Here is a 14,887-nt window from a genome sequence, read left to right as displayed (position 1 = left end):
TCAACAAGTTAACCCTGGCAATTTAGATCAAGTAATAATAGGTTTTAGAAAACTTACAAACAATCTAAAACACATACTCCTGCAACAAGGTTAGATTTGGATAGTTGGATGTAGGATTTATTTAATTTTAAACATGTATTTCGAAAAATAAAATTAAAATTAAACCTACCATTTTGAAAAATTAGGTTTTGGGTAACCTAAATGTCATTTCAAAATTAAATTGCTAACTTTCCTTTTAAATTTCTTGTTATTTAATAAATCAAATAATAAAATAGAAAATGGTAAATACATACCCTTTTCTTATTTTACAATTTAATTTAATTAAAAAATAACAAAATTTAAAAGTTAACAAAAATACCTTATTTTCTCTTTTAAAATTATCATGATTATTTTGATCTTATTTTAATTAAGGTCAAGTTACCAAAAAAAATTAATATCTGACCTTAAAAAAATAAAATAATCAAATTTTAAAGGAAATAAGAAAAGAGGTAAGCAAAACTTGATTTTTCCTATTTTCAAAATCAAATTACACTAATATCTAACATTAATTTTAAAAATTAAAATTAATTTATTTCTGATAATTAGATTTGAAATTTGAAAAAACAAAAATCAACATACAAAACTACACAAAAAATCAGAATTTAATTCCATGAAATAGCATGAAAAATCGAAGAAAGCGAAGAAAAATAGCACACTGTTGCATACCATCCGCGCGCGCAGGGAAGGTGATCTGCCGAGTTTCCTCGGTGCTGGGAGGCTGCCAGCAGCCCTTCCGCGCGCGTGGGTAGGGTGATCACCACCCAGATTTTTCTCGATTTTCAAAAATTCATAACTAATTCAAATTAAATCGAAATCGAGTTCTGTAAAAAAGTAAATTGCTTAGAATTTTCCAAACTATCCAATAAAAATAATTCCAGATACAGACAATCAATTATTTTTCCCAGAATTCACAAACATCAATCAAACATCAATATGACACATCATGAAACCATCCAAATCACAAGCAAATCGTTTTAAGTCCAAATTTCTTGCAAGCAAATCAATTACCATGGCTCTGGTGCCAGTTGTTGGAATTATATTTATCCAGGATCTTAGATCTACTCACAAGTATGTTGATTTAACAACCTAATATTGAACTTCTAAAACGATGAACTAAACGCATAAAAGTTAAGAATAACTTACAGTGATTGCAGCGGAATTAATGTCTCCTTCCACTCAGATCTCTAACCCTTGATTCCTGTCTGTAGCAGAGTATAATCAAGATCTGAGCCCGAAAGTTCTTCAGTTGGATGTGATCCTTCACAGTTTTCTAAACTATAATGAGGTACTGAGTGATGTGTGTGGGCATTTCTCTCTGACTAGGAATTTCGAAATTTCTCTCTTGTTTTCTCTCTTGATTTCGTGTGACACAATGCAAAGCAAAGCTTTTTCAAGCACAAGAAGAGTAGAGAGGGGACGGCTATAAATAGGAAAAGGGAAGAGCACAACTTTCCAAATAAACAGTTTCCTCTTTTACTGTGTAATTGAATAACTGCCTTATTTAGTGTGATCCACCACTTTCCTATTTAGGCTAGGCTTTGATTAGCAATTGTATGGCAATTTAAATTGAAAATAATAATTGGGATACATGCAAGCATGTGGTCGGCCATGGTGTGTATGGGCCTCACATGGATTTTGCAGTTTCCTCAATTTTATTTCTATTTCTCCAAAAATGCCATTTTTCCAATTCTAATCATTTAAATGTCAAAACTAATTATTTAATAACTAAAATAGATTATTAAATAATATTGCCATTTAAAATAATTATTAATTTAGACATGCAAAGTCTCATAATTAATAATTAAACCTAGAAACTCTTTTATTTACAATTTCATCCTTAAACTGTGAGAATTCACAAATTAGACATAATCTAACTTTTAGAATTATAATTGATAAATCAATTATAGAGTCTTACAAACAGTATAGTCTCAACTAGAATGGGGACTATGGATCTATATACTGAGCTTCCAATAAGTTGAACTGATTTACCAAGTAAATCCCTAACTTATTAATTCCTCGTTGAATCCACTCTTAGAACTTGGAATTGCACTCATAGACTTATATAGAGCATATCATATGTTTCACGATATCAATATGCTATCTCATTTAACCATTGTTATAATCTTAATGTGATTTAGAGATCCTCTATATAGATGATTTACATCGAGATGGGACCAATAAACCGTTTACACCCCTCAATGTATTTTGCTCATTTGAACACTTAGTTACCTGTAAATGATGTTTTAGTGATCTAATATATAGTCACTGAAACAAGAGCTCATCCATTTACTTCTATTTAACTAAGCTGAAAAGGAATCATCACTTTACTTCTATACACCAGTAGAAGCTATAGATTTCCATATTTATGTTTAGCACTCCCATTCAGTTATGCTATCATGTTCCCAAAATATATGTATTATCCTGACCCAAAGGTAGGCTTTAACTAATAAATCAAAGAACAAGAATAACACTCTTGAGATTGAGCCTAAGCATATCAGGATTTAGATTCTCTTAATCTAAGATCAACTTTTGACATTGACTTGGAAAGATACAACGGTAAGTTTACAATATCTTTAACCAAGTTCAATATCGGTCCAGTCCAATGCATACTCCATACATTCGAAACCAGTATACTTTGCCAATGTTCTGGAAAGAACATAACACTTACTCCAAGTGTAAGTATACTTCATCGCTGATTATCACATCAGTGTAAATCCAAAACACTGATGAACAGGGACCAAATCTTTTGAATCATATAATCACAATCACATTCCACTGTATTGACGATACTGTAATTGTGAATAACTATATGTTCTGGATTTAACTGATTTTGTGCATATATCAAGTATATATATTAAACTATAAACATGTAACATACATGTAATCATAATTCACTTCTAAATTGATAACTAATCAGATTGTAATGAGTTTTATTTAGGGCATAAAACCCAACAGTAATTTTGTTATCCACCTTCCTTTTTTAATAAAAGCATGAAAAAAGGAAGTATTGGAATTGCCTTTCTGCAGCCAAGTGATCTTGCTTCTTTGTTTAAGAAATTCGTGATACATTCTCTAATGAATATTATAGCATTCAGCTGCTACGTGGACTTGTTGTTGAGCTAACCAGTCACTTAGATTGGCTTCAGCATGATATTTGGCTTCAATGAAATTGTCTTTAGCTTTGTGATAGGCCCTTCCAACATCCCCAATTTGTTCATGATTGAACTTCTTAAGACAATGTTTCAGTCTCATAAGTTTCAAGTAAATCCTTTTTAAGCCTCTAGCCTTCATAGGGGCTTTCCAATTCCTTTCCTCTGTCAAACAAAAAGCTTCATGGTTAGCCCAAACACTAAAGTAACGAAAATGTTTCATACCTATCGCCTCTATTGTGGTGGCTGAAATCACACACGAATAGTGATCTGAGATTATTTCCCATCTGAAATGGGCAGAGGTGTTGGAAAAATCATCACTCCATTCTTCGTTTACAAAGATATGATCTATCTTTGAATAGATCCTCTTGTTGCCATGCATCTTAATTATTAGTCCAAGTAAAGTAGGAGTTGCTGCTTTGGAGCTTCTCGACATGAGTATGAGTTAACCAACTATTGGAGTCTTCAATTTTAGTTTGAGTGATCGGGTTCCCACCATTTATGTCACCAACATTGAATATCGAGTTAAAATCTCCCATTACAACCCAAGGTTTAACGAGATATTGAAGCAGCCTCAAGTTATGCCAAAGAGCTTTCCTATCATCTATTGTGTTATATCCATACACAAAAGTGATACAAAAAGTTTTGGATTGGCCAACCTTTTTAACCACACAATTGACATGTTTGGGCAGATTCAGAATTACAATGACCCTCACAAAGCTTCTTCTCCAGACTATTAATAATCAACCCTCTATAGTGTCACTAGTGAAATAATCCCAATCACTGAACTTATTAACCATGGTCTCCAACACTTTATTCCCCTTCAGTTTTGTTTCTAATAAACCACACACTCCAATTTTATTCCTCTTACAAAACTCAAAGATAGAGTCTTGTTTCTCTTTATTATTCATTCCTCACACATTCCAACTCCCAATGTTGCAGCAATCCATTACTGATTATAGCTCAAATCAGTGCCCCTTTCCTCCCTTTCTCCTTCTACTTGCTCCTCCCAGTCTGCTGTTGCCTGCAACACACTAAAAGTGTTGCTCATTCTTTGTTCAAATTTTGGGTATGTATCCTTCAAGTGCCCAGTTTTGGATTTAATCATAGCTTTGCTAGGTGTTTTCCAGTCATCAACTACACAATTCTCTTTAGACAAAATAACAGGGGATTTTGAGTTCACCTTTGAATTCTCCACTGTTTGGGATTGGAGGGTTTGACTTCTGGTTTCTTGGGTTTAGTCCCTGCTTCTCCTTTCCTGCAATCCGCCATAATGTGCCCATATCCTGAGCATTTTTTTCACTTCACAGGTAACCATTCGTAGTCTATCCTTTGTTCCATTAACTGACATTTCTCATTGAGATATTGAATTGTACGTGGAGGATTGTCTGTGATGTCCATTTCGACCAACACCCGAGAAAATTGAGCCCTTATGCATTCTTTAGTATGCTGGTCCACCATAATAGGCTTCCCAACAATATTAACTAGTGCACTTAGGCAATTGTTTCCCTAGTATTGCAATCCTAATTCGTGCAGTCTGATCCAAAGAGGAACATAACAAATTAGTTTCAGAGCACTGATATCAACTGACCATGGTCTTACAATCACTAGTTTGCGATCGAATTGGATAACTTCATTCTCCAGAACAGAATCCCTAGTAGCTTCATCATTGAACCTAACCATCATGAGCCCCATAGTCATCCGAGCAATCTGTGCAATACCTAGATGTCCCCAAACAAGCTTTAAGAATCCTTCAAAGATTGCCATAGTACTCACCATGAACCATAACAACCATTGCTGTTTTCTAGTACTCAGTCTGAGTTTTCACTTCCTCAGGATCAATTTTAGCAATTTTGATGCCATCTTTGACAATAGGGTCCGTATGTAGGTTAGTTGAGAATCACGAGCAAATTTCACTTCCTTCGCAAATTATTTCCAAAGTTTCTCTGCAGATTCCTGGAAATTATCACGAGTATCTCTGTTCCTCATCGTCTTCAACCTCTTCTATTGTTTCTCTCTCTTCAATGGCTAGAAAGAAACGGGTAGTGAGAAAGCCAGTTCTTCGAATGGCTGATCTTGGATCGAATAGCACCAAGAACGACGACAAGGAGATCGATGAAGGTGCATACATTGTTGATGGTCTATCCCTGATTACAGATGCTGCAAAATTGAGTGGACAACAACAGATTGGTACTTACCCTGCTTCAGTTTCTAGCCCTGTTTCTCATCAGAAAATAAGTAAATTATAAATTTATTTATATAAAATTAATAGTTTTATTCTAAATTGTAATTAACTCATGTATAAATATAATATTTACTCAAAAATAATTTTATTTTGATATAGTATTGAGGATTGTTTATTATTATTGTTGTTTCATTGATATTTTTTGGTATTTTTTTTTTCTAGTGTAATTCTACTAAGTTATAATATCTCAATTAAAATAAAATTTGATATTAGTTCGAAGTGTATTTTTAGATAGAGGTTATACTGTATATATATATATTATATTAAATGTAACTATATAGAGCGTTATTTTTTTTTTTTGAAAAAAATCATAATTTAAATTTAAACTCAGTCTACATATTTATCTTATCTTTTATCTTATATTAAATGTGGTTGTATTTTTTTTTTCTAACATTGCAATTTAAAATTAAACCTATACTACACATATCTAATAAAATATTTTTTTATTATAATTTTTTTTACCCAATCTACTTATCTAAAATAATATATTTGTGTTATTATTTCCTTCTTAAACAATAAAATAAACAAATATTTATGTTTTTTAAAGAATTAATTTTGTGAGGCTTTTACTTATTGCAATTACCATAAAATTATTTTTTATTAATAATAAAAAAAATAAAAAATATATATTATATTTCTAAAAAAAATAAAAAAGTATTAATAAATTAAAAAAAAATGGCTAAACTAAAATTATAATTAAAAAATATTTTTTATATTATTTTTTTTATAAATGGTACTTAAATTAAATACTTTTTCATAAAAAAACTTATTATATAATTAAAAATATATATAATCAAAATAAAAATTAAAAATATAATTAAATGGATATAATGTTAACATAATGTATATATGTATATATATACTAGCAAAAATTACATGCGAGGCACGTATACTAAATTTTATGCTAGTTTTTTTCTATGTTATTTGAAAATGATTTAATTAAAAATTAAAGAAAAAATATTATTAGTTATTAGGTGAGATTATTATTATGTGTATTTAAATATTATAGTTTATAATGTTGTCAATTAAAAGTGAATACCGAATGTAATATATTTAGTGTTTAAGAAAGCTTGATGCTTTAAATATATTCTTAAGTTAATCCAAAAATAAATTAAAAGGTGATGTTCTAATACTTAAAGAAACATTACTTAAATGGGTGTAAGATAGAAAGAAAATTAAAAATCAATCTCTAAATTGTTGATAATTGAAGATAGCATTTGTCTAAAAATTGTAGATAAGAAAACTAATGATAGTCATTGGTGGATTTCAATCTTCATTTGCTTCGATAGAGACAATAGTGTAATTTTTGTATTTTGCACTTTTCATTCTAGCCGGGTCCGCATATATCTGGATTGTCCATTTTTTCATTGATAAATTAAATATGGTAGTGTCGACAAAGCGGCGGTGCTCCTACAAATCGTGATGTATTTTCATTTAAAATGATTAGACATGGTGTGCATAGCTTATTTAATTAAAAAAATCAGCTTATGAAAGGCATGTAAAACTATTTTATTTTTTTAAAATTACACCTTTGCGGTATATTTCATTAGTTGGGCAGCAGTACACGAAAATATTTTTTCCACGTACAATACTTGCGAACATGACAGCAGATAGGCTCTTTGTATTGTCATCAAGTTCAACATATGCTATAGCACTGTAAAATGCATAATAAGATTGTTAGTATCTTTTTTTTATTATTATTTTAACTTAATTTCAATAACATCATACGTTTTTTGTAATATACCGTGGTGTAAGAAATCCTTCACAGGCATGATGGCTTGTCACATATAATTTTTTCATTGCGATTGTATAAATCTATTTTTTTATGACATGCGTCACATGACATGTAATAAAAACTACGGGACGGTATCAATTATTTTTATTACGCCTCAATCCAAAAATATTTTTTCTACATCCAAATTAAATGGTGTTAATAATAGTAAGATATTGAAACAAAAGTTTTATAAAGTAAATATAAAACTTTAATTGTGCTTCTAAAGTTCTACATCAACTCTGAAATTTGGATGTTAGTCACTATTTCGCTAATATATTTAATTGTGCTTCTAATTTATGAGCACGTGATTAAAAACAATGTTGTAATGTACTCTCTGATTTATTTTTACTTTTTTTTTTGTTTTGCATTTGATGCCTCAGGATTAATTATGATAAGTTTTGGTGGGTTTAGTAAATGTTTTTCTTTTTCTGGTTTGCATTAATAGCTAGAACATGAAAAAATTAATAAGATTGACATTCCTTTTTGTCGCAGCATGTACAAAGCAGCATAATTATAATAATGCTTCAAGTTGCTATTATTTTTATTTAACAGAAGACAAAATTATAAATTTTATGACTTCTTAGTTATACTGTATGTGTTAAAATATAACTTTTTCTTTTAGTGAGTGTTTTTATAGGAAAATGGTAATTCTAGAAGAGAAGAAGAGAAGAAGAAGAGAAAAATCATAAATGTACAACAACAAAAACTCAATCGTATTTTTTTTAAGATTTAATGGGATTTATTTTATTTATTTTATTATATATAAATAAAAAGTGACCCATGAATTTCTCATAAACTATTTTATTTTTAATAATAAATTATTTTATTTTTAATATAAATAAAAAGTGACCCATGAATTTTTCATAAACTATTTTATTTTTAATAATAAATCATTTTATTTTTAATATAAATAAAAAGTCTCCCACGAATTTCTCATAAACCAAGAATTCGGTTATATAGGCACACTTTATATAGAATAGATAGATATATTATTATTATTATACCTTACCTTTTTTTTTATGTTACACAAAATTCTCCATTCAGATTAGACCACTTGTATTATGTACATGGGTTTATATTAATAAGTGGGGCTACCAAACCCAATGCTGTAAAAACAAATTAATGGGTTAGGTACCCTGATAAGAGATGTATCTTCTAGTCTAGTCAAGTTAATATTCATATTCTACAATAATCTTATCTTATAATAGTGGTTTATCGTTTGCCAAAACTTGTTATTTTTTGACAAAGTTTGTTAAAACTTGTTAATACATCTAAAAATTGGAATAATCTTCATGAGAAAGATTTGTGATGCTGCTGTGTCCTCTTTTGTATCCAATGCGCTTGTGGGACTGCTGTCTTATCTAAAATGAAAGAAAACTTTCATGATTTTATACAAAAACCCCAAAACAATGCTTCAAAAACCCCACTACTACAATAGTAGAGAGTAGTTAATAGTTATGTATCAATTAAAGATCTATAGAGTATAGCACTTACAACATTATATTATAATGATAATAAAGGCCATTTTTGTATGGCAATTTTTTGGGCTTACTCGTTTCATAAGGGGGAAAAAAGTACGTGACAAAGACATAATACCAACACAGTTATGTATTTCTAGTATGATTGGCAGATAAAGAATATTGTGTCAAAAAAAGAGAAAAAGAAAATTGAAAATAGTACCATACAAGTTACTCTTTATGCAAGCAAAGCTCTCTCTCAAGGTGTTTAATATAAAAACTACTCTGTTTTCCTTCCAACCTTTCACCTACCATGAAGTACTAGAGCTAATTTCATAATGGGGTGGCTTCACTCACTCGTCTCCCCATTGAAGAAGCTTTGGGATCGTCTACACTCACAGCATAGAAAACGTATGTAAATCTTAATTTTTTGCTAGATCATGATCATGTTATATGTTCATCTATTTCTTTCTATCTTTTCTTTTCTTTCTTAATAGATTTTTCTCAACTTAATTTCAGGTAGAGGGATATATATATTATACAAAGATGTAAAATCATGTCCTTGTGAAGATGTGCAAGTTCTATGGTCAATATTGGTTGAATCAGCTGGCTCAGCTTCTTTGCATCAGAATGGAAGAGTCTCTCCTGCATTGTAAAAATAATAACAGCCTAAAATGGCAGAAGAGATGATGATTCAATCTCGATCTTGTGTACATGATTTTCATTACATTATACATACACATATATGTGTATAACGTAAATAATTATCCTTGTTGATTTTCCTGTTTTGTGTGGAAAAATTGTATATTATTTGGGTTTCTTATAGCTGAATATTTGGAACTTGCTTATTACTCAAATACATATAGCTTCACTTTAGATTTTTATTTTTGCCAGAATTGCTTTAGATTGGAATGGTCGGTTTCTTTTCTTAAGAAAGAAATAGAGGTTGAGATTTCATACTATAGAAATGTACACCTTACCACACCGAAACCATACCCCCATTATGTCTGTCTAGCTTGTTTCTTTCTGTATGTGGTCCTCTGCCTTTGGCTTTACCAAAAACAGGGATTTTATTAAAGACTTGGCCTTTTTTTTTTTTTTGATGAGCTTAAAGACTTGGCTGTTGGCATACAATGCTTCAACCATTTATTCAATTCTCTTGGTTCGGTGGCACTGAAAAAATAAATGACATTGTTTCCCCAAAAAATTAAATGACATTATGACAAGAGTAATGATATTAGACACCAGTAGTGGTACTAAACATTACTTAAAGGTAACGCCTTATAATTGGTTAATGATATTTCATAAAAGTTATTACATTCAATTATGAGAAATGCTAAAGGGCACCAGTGGTGCCTAACACCCTCTTACGTGTCAATATCGCTATTGGTCCAACTAAGTATCGGGTCCCATATAATTTAATATAATAGCTTTTAGGGAGTATCGCTAGCCAATCGCAACGCGACATGTCGAGAAGGTGCTAGGCACCACTGGTGCCTAATAGCAATGCTCTTCAATTATATGTGATTCAATACTTAATTGCATCAATAATGATATGATATTTTGGAGGGTGTTAAACACTATTGGTGTTTTTTAGTATTTCTTATTGACAATGTTAATGCCACAATTACATTTAAGCGAGAGATTATTCATACATGCATAATTTAGTGAGAAGTGTTAAGGAGACTCTCTTTTGTATTCTCTTTTGTACTTTTTTTTTAATTGAGTGACATGTGTAATTTTTTAAATTATGATTAAGTCTAGTTACAATTATATCATTATCATCATAAATCATTTTTTTTTTCATTTGAGAAATAAATATTTTGTTAGAATATATATCAGTTGTATATTAGTTGTAAAAATTATGAATAGGTATAATTACTTGATTTCTTATTTATTTCTTAGTTTTTTTTTAGTTTCTCTAGTTTTGTATATATATACTTGTTATTCTATTGAATAATATATGTTATCCTAGATTTTGTCCACAAGACGTGACATGTCCACGTAAGCTAAGACAAAGTAAATGTAGAATACAGCCTTGCCAATAGCAAGACAAAATCTCTTTACAAGATATGGCAAAAATGTTAAGCAGCAAACGAAAGAAGTTGAGCGAGTCGTCAAGGAGCTATACCACCATGTCTGGCTGGCCAAGATGAGCTTGTATGGCCAGCTAGGGTTTAAGCACAAGCTGGCAGACCAAAAGGTGACTTTCAGACCAAGACAGGGTCCGTTCGACCAAGGAAGTCTGACCTCTGCTAGGAAAAGATGTATAAAGGTTGGCCTCCACACCTACAAAGGCTGGCCTCCACCTATAAAGGCTGGCCTTTACCTCTAAAAGTTGGCCTCCACCTACAAAGGCTGGCCTCCACCTCTAAAGGTTGGCCTCCACAAAAGGTTGACCTCCATCAATAGAGGCTAGCCATCAACAAGACTGGCCATCACCTACTAAGGCTGGCAACCGCATGTAAAGACCTAGCCAACTCTGGACAAAGCTGGCTGGAAAACCCTGGCAGGCACATGACCGGCCAGACCCTGGCAGGAGCATGGTTGACTAGACCTCAACCTGTAGACATTATATGGCCAGCCAGCCTACATCTTGTAGGTGCATGGCCAGCCAGCTTTTGCCTGGTAGGATATTGATACACAACCCTCATCCGTGGACAGCAAGTCAAGCAACAGACCAAGCCTTAACAACCCACGAAAATAGAGGGAAAATATCTATTTTAAGGGGCAATTTAGTCATTTGTATTTATAATTAAACATGTAAATAATAGCTTTATTTTACCTATTCCTAAGGATATTGTGCATGTAAACTCTACTATCTAAAGAGCATTAGCCTATCTTTAAAACCCTAATTCATTAACTCTAACTCTAAGTCTGAAAACCCTAATCCTCTCTTTTCTCTCTACTACATGCCCCAAGGGCTCTATTCCTCTCTCTCACACGCCTCTAAGTCTCTATCTCTCTTTCATTAGAGATCTGCCTACTGATTCATACATTGTAATCTTAAGAGAGCTACTTCAGATCCCATCAATATAGTGATATGAGTAGTATTATCTCTCAATATCAATACAACCAAAAGGAGAGTAGGTCATTACCTGTCAACAAAGGGAAGAGAACCTCTATAAAATCCTATGTCTATTTACTTTTTTATTCTTATTGTGTAACACATGGTAAGCATTAGCATTAAATACGACTCTTTTGTCGGTTGGCCAAATTATGAGGTCAATAGTTTGGTACTTTCATTGAGAGCGAGTTATCAATTTATCTGATCAAACACCATGGCTAACACAAGGAGAATTATGGCTACAACTTCTGTCTCATCGGGTCTTCTTCAAGACCCTATGACTGCAGATCTTGATGTTTGTGTTCCAGTCACAACTAGAATCTCCACAAACCCAATAGATGTGGCCAACCCTGCCGTTCTAGCAGGCACCACGAACCTGGCCACCACAAATGGCCAGGTCAACACCACCAATCCAGTTGATCTCAATGGCCAACCTCTTCCACCCAAGGAGGATTCTCCATTGGCGCCTGACACTGAAGGAATGACCAATATGGAGCAACACCCAAGCACCATAGATGAATTTGGTCCCCAGTATTATGCTGGAGAGATAAGGCCAAGAATTTGTGAGCCAACCTTGGGCAAGCCCCATGTAGACTTGGGAGAAGATCTCGAGTTGGCCAGACTTAAAGAGGTTGTCAGTCAAGTCAGCCAAACTAAAGAACCATGCATTGTTGGCTGCGATGCACTCAACAATAGAGACGTAAATTTTTTAGATAGATGGATGACCAAGAGTACATCGTCCAATCTCACCAGGCAGAATTACACTACCATAATAGAGATGCTAGAAACTTAATAAGGCTATTCAATGAAAGAACTGCTAGAAGAGGTTAGGATCTCATTAGAGATCCTCTTCAAGGGAGACTAATCGACAGATCAGGGAGGGTCTATAGACAAATTGTCCAACCAAGTTCCTCTGGAACTAGGACAAACCTCCCCAACCTAAAGTATGACAAGCCTTACCACAAAGATCTGACGGTGACAATAGCTAGACTCTAGCAACCATTGGCATGAGGGGCCGCCCAGGAGTCTTTGGAACAACAACACCCCTAATTGTCCAACCCATAGCAGACCAACACCCTAGAAGTGCACCTCTGGCGGCCAACAAGGTAAATTCTTGTCCTGGGACATCCAGGAGTGAGTCACCTAAAGGCCAATCTTTAACCAGCAAGGCCCGAGAACGGGTGGAAACGCCCAAGACAATAACAATTCAAGTTTCTTCTATCATGTATACACAGATATACAAGTTATTCAGTTTGTATTTAACAGTGAGTTCTTGGCGGCTAAACCCTCTCAAATATTGTTTCACTTGCAGTTAATCTTCCATGCTTAAACTTTGGTAGTAAAACCTTCCAAACTATTGAATTGTTAGCAAATTTAAAGTGTCATCTGGTTAATTGCCACCATGGACTACCTATGTGTACACTCTTATACAAGTGACACATTTATATTATACACCTAATATTATTATTTCAAAATTTATTTTAAAATTATAAAAATAAAAAATAAAATATTATAAATTTTGACATAATTTTTTATAATTGAAATAATAATATTAGATGTACCAATGTAAATATGCTACATGTACAAGAGTGTACACATAAGTAGTCTATGTTAGCAGTTAACTCTAAAAAAATAGATGACACCTTAAATTTGCTAACAGTTCAATAGTTTAGAGGATTTTATCACCAAAATTTAAGCTTAGAAGATAAAGCGCAAGTGGAATGATAGTTAAGAGGGTTTAGCCGTAAAAAAAAAATTATTGAACACCTTAAATTAGTAAAGAAAAGTAAACTTATTAAGAAAATTTCGCCACAACAAAAATAGAAAAGTGTATAAATATTAAAATAAAAAGGATTTTGTTGCTAATTATTTATTTTTGGCTAACTATTTTTTTTTTTGTTGAAATGGTGGTTTATATTAGAATAATTAACAATTTTACCTCCTAAATTTTTGACAATATTAATTTTGACCCTTAAAATATTGTTAAGAATCTCCCTGAACTTTTATATTTATAGAAATTTAGTCCTTCTGTTAGGTTCCGTCCTATTATTCTGTTTAAATGATGACGTGTCTTTGTCAATTATCAATTTTACCCCCTAAACTTTGACAACTATCAAATTGTACTCCCTTAAAATAAAAATGAGAAAGATTCAACATTTTTTTTCTTCAGTAAATCTTAAAAAATTAATTTAGATCTTAAGAAAAATCATTTTGAATGATTAAAAAAATTAAAAAAAAAATAAATTAAAATTTTAAAACTAATTAAGCAATATAAAAAATTATTTATTTTTTATTAAAAAATTCATTTAGATATTAAAAAAATATATTAAAAATCAATTTATAAAAACTAAATTTTACAGGAACAAACTTGAATATTTTGTTTTTATCAAAAAATATTTGCTTAAGTAAACATAGCATTTTTTTAGTTTAATTTATAACTTTTTTTTTTCAAAATAATTTTATATATTTATTGATTTTTTAATTATTTCTTTATTTGTTAAGATATGAGTTTATAAATATAAATAAGTTTAATTTTTCTTCAAAAAAATCTTAGTTTATTTAAATTATTTATTAGATTCTCAATAATTTTGGTTTGATTTTTTAAGTTATGTGTTGATAAATAAAATAAAATTTGAAAATATTTTTTTAAGTAAAATTAATATTTTTATCTAATTTTTAATAATTTTTATTATTTTTTTCTAAATTAATAGAATATTATAATTACTTTAAAAAATAAAATATTATAATTTTTAAAATTAATTTTTATTTAATAAAATGGAGCAAAATTATGTATTGGTCAAAGTTCAAAAGGTAAAAATACTAATTTTTAACGGTAAAAGAAACGAAACTTAACACAAAGAGCATAATTATGTAACTGTTATAGATTATGAAGAATTTTTAACAAGCCGTATATTTTAAGGAACAAATTCAAATAATGTCGAAAGTTCAGAAGATAAAAATACTAATTATTTTTTATATTATTATTATTATTATTATTATTATTATTATTATTATTATTATTATTATTATTATTATTATTATTATTATTATTATTATTATTATTATTATTATTATTACTATTATTATTGAAATGGGGTTTATATTACTTTTTGTGTGTAATTACATGGTATACTAACTTTTGTCATTTTTTTACAA

The 14,887-nt window shown here is 30.8% G+C and overlaps 1 long non-coding RNA gene across 1 annotated transcript; it reads left to right on the top strand.

Moving 5' to 3' along the window:
* The first annotated feature begins 8,458 nt into the window (after window positions 1-8,458).
* Window positions 8,459-9,518, top strand: LOC115702398 (uncharacterized). The gene is made up of 2 exons (XR_004008864.2): window positions 8,459-9,075; window positions 9,184-9,518. It is a non-coding gene; the product is annotated as an uncharacterized LOC115702398 (long non-coding RNA).
* The last annotated feature ends 5,369 nt before the right edge of the window (window positions 9,519-14,887 follow it).

This window comes from Cannabis sativa, chromosome X (genome assembly GCF_029168945.1).
Source record: "Cannabis sativa cultivar Pink pepper isolate KNU-18-1 chromosome X, ASM2916894v1, whole genome shotgun sequence".
NCBI classification, from domain to species: domain Eukaryota; kingdom Viridiplantae; phylum Streptophyta; class Magnoliopsida; order Rosales; family Cannabaceae; genus Cannabis; species Cannabis sativa.
This window is presented reverse-complemented; position numbering and strand designations above follow the sequence as displayed.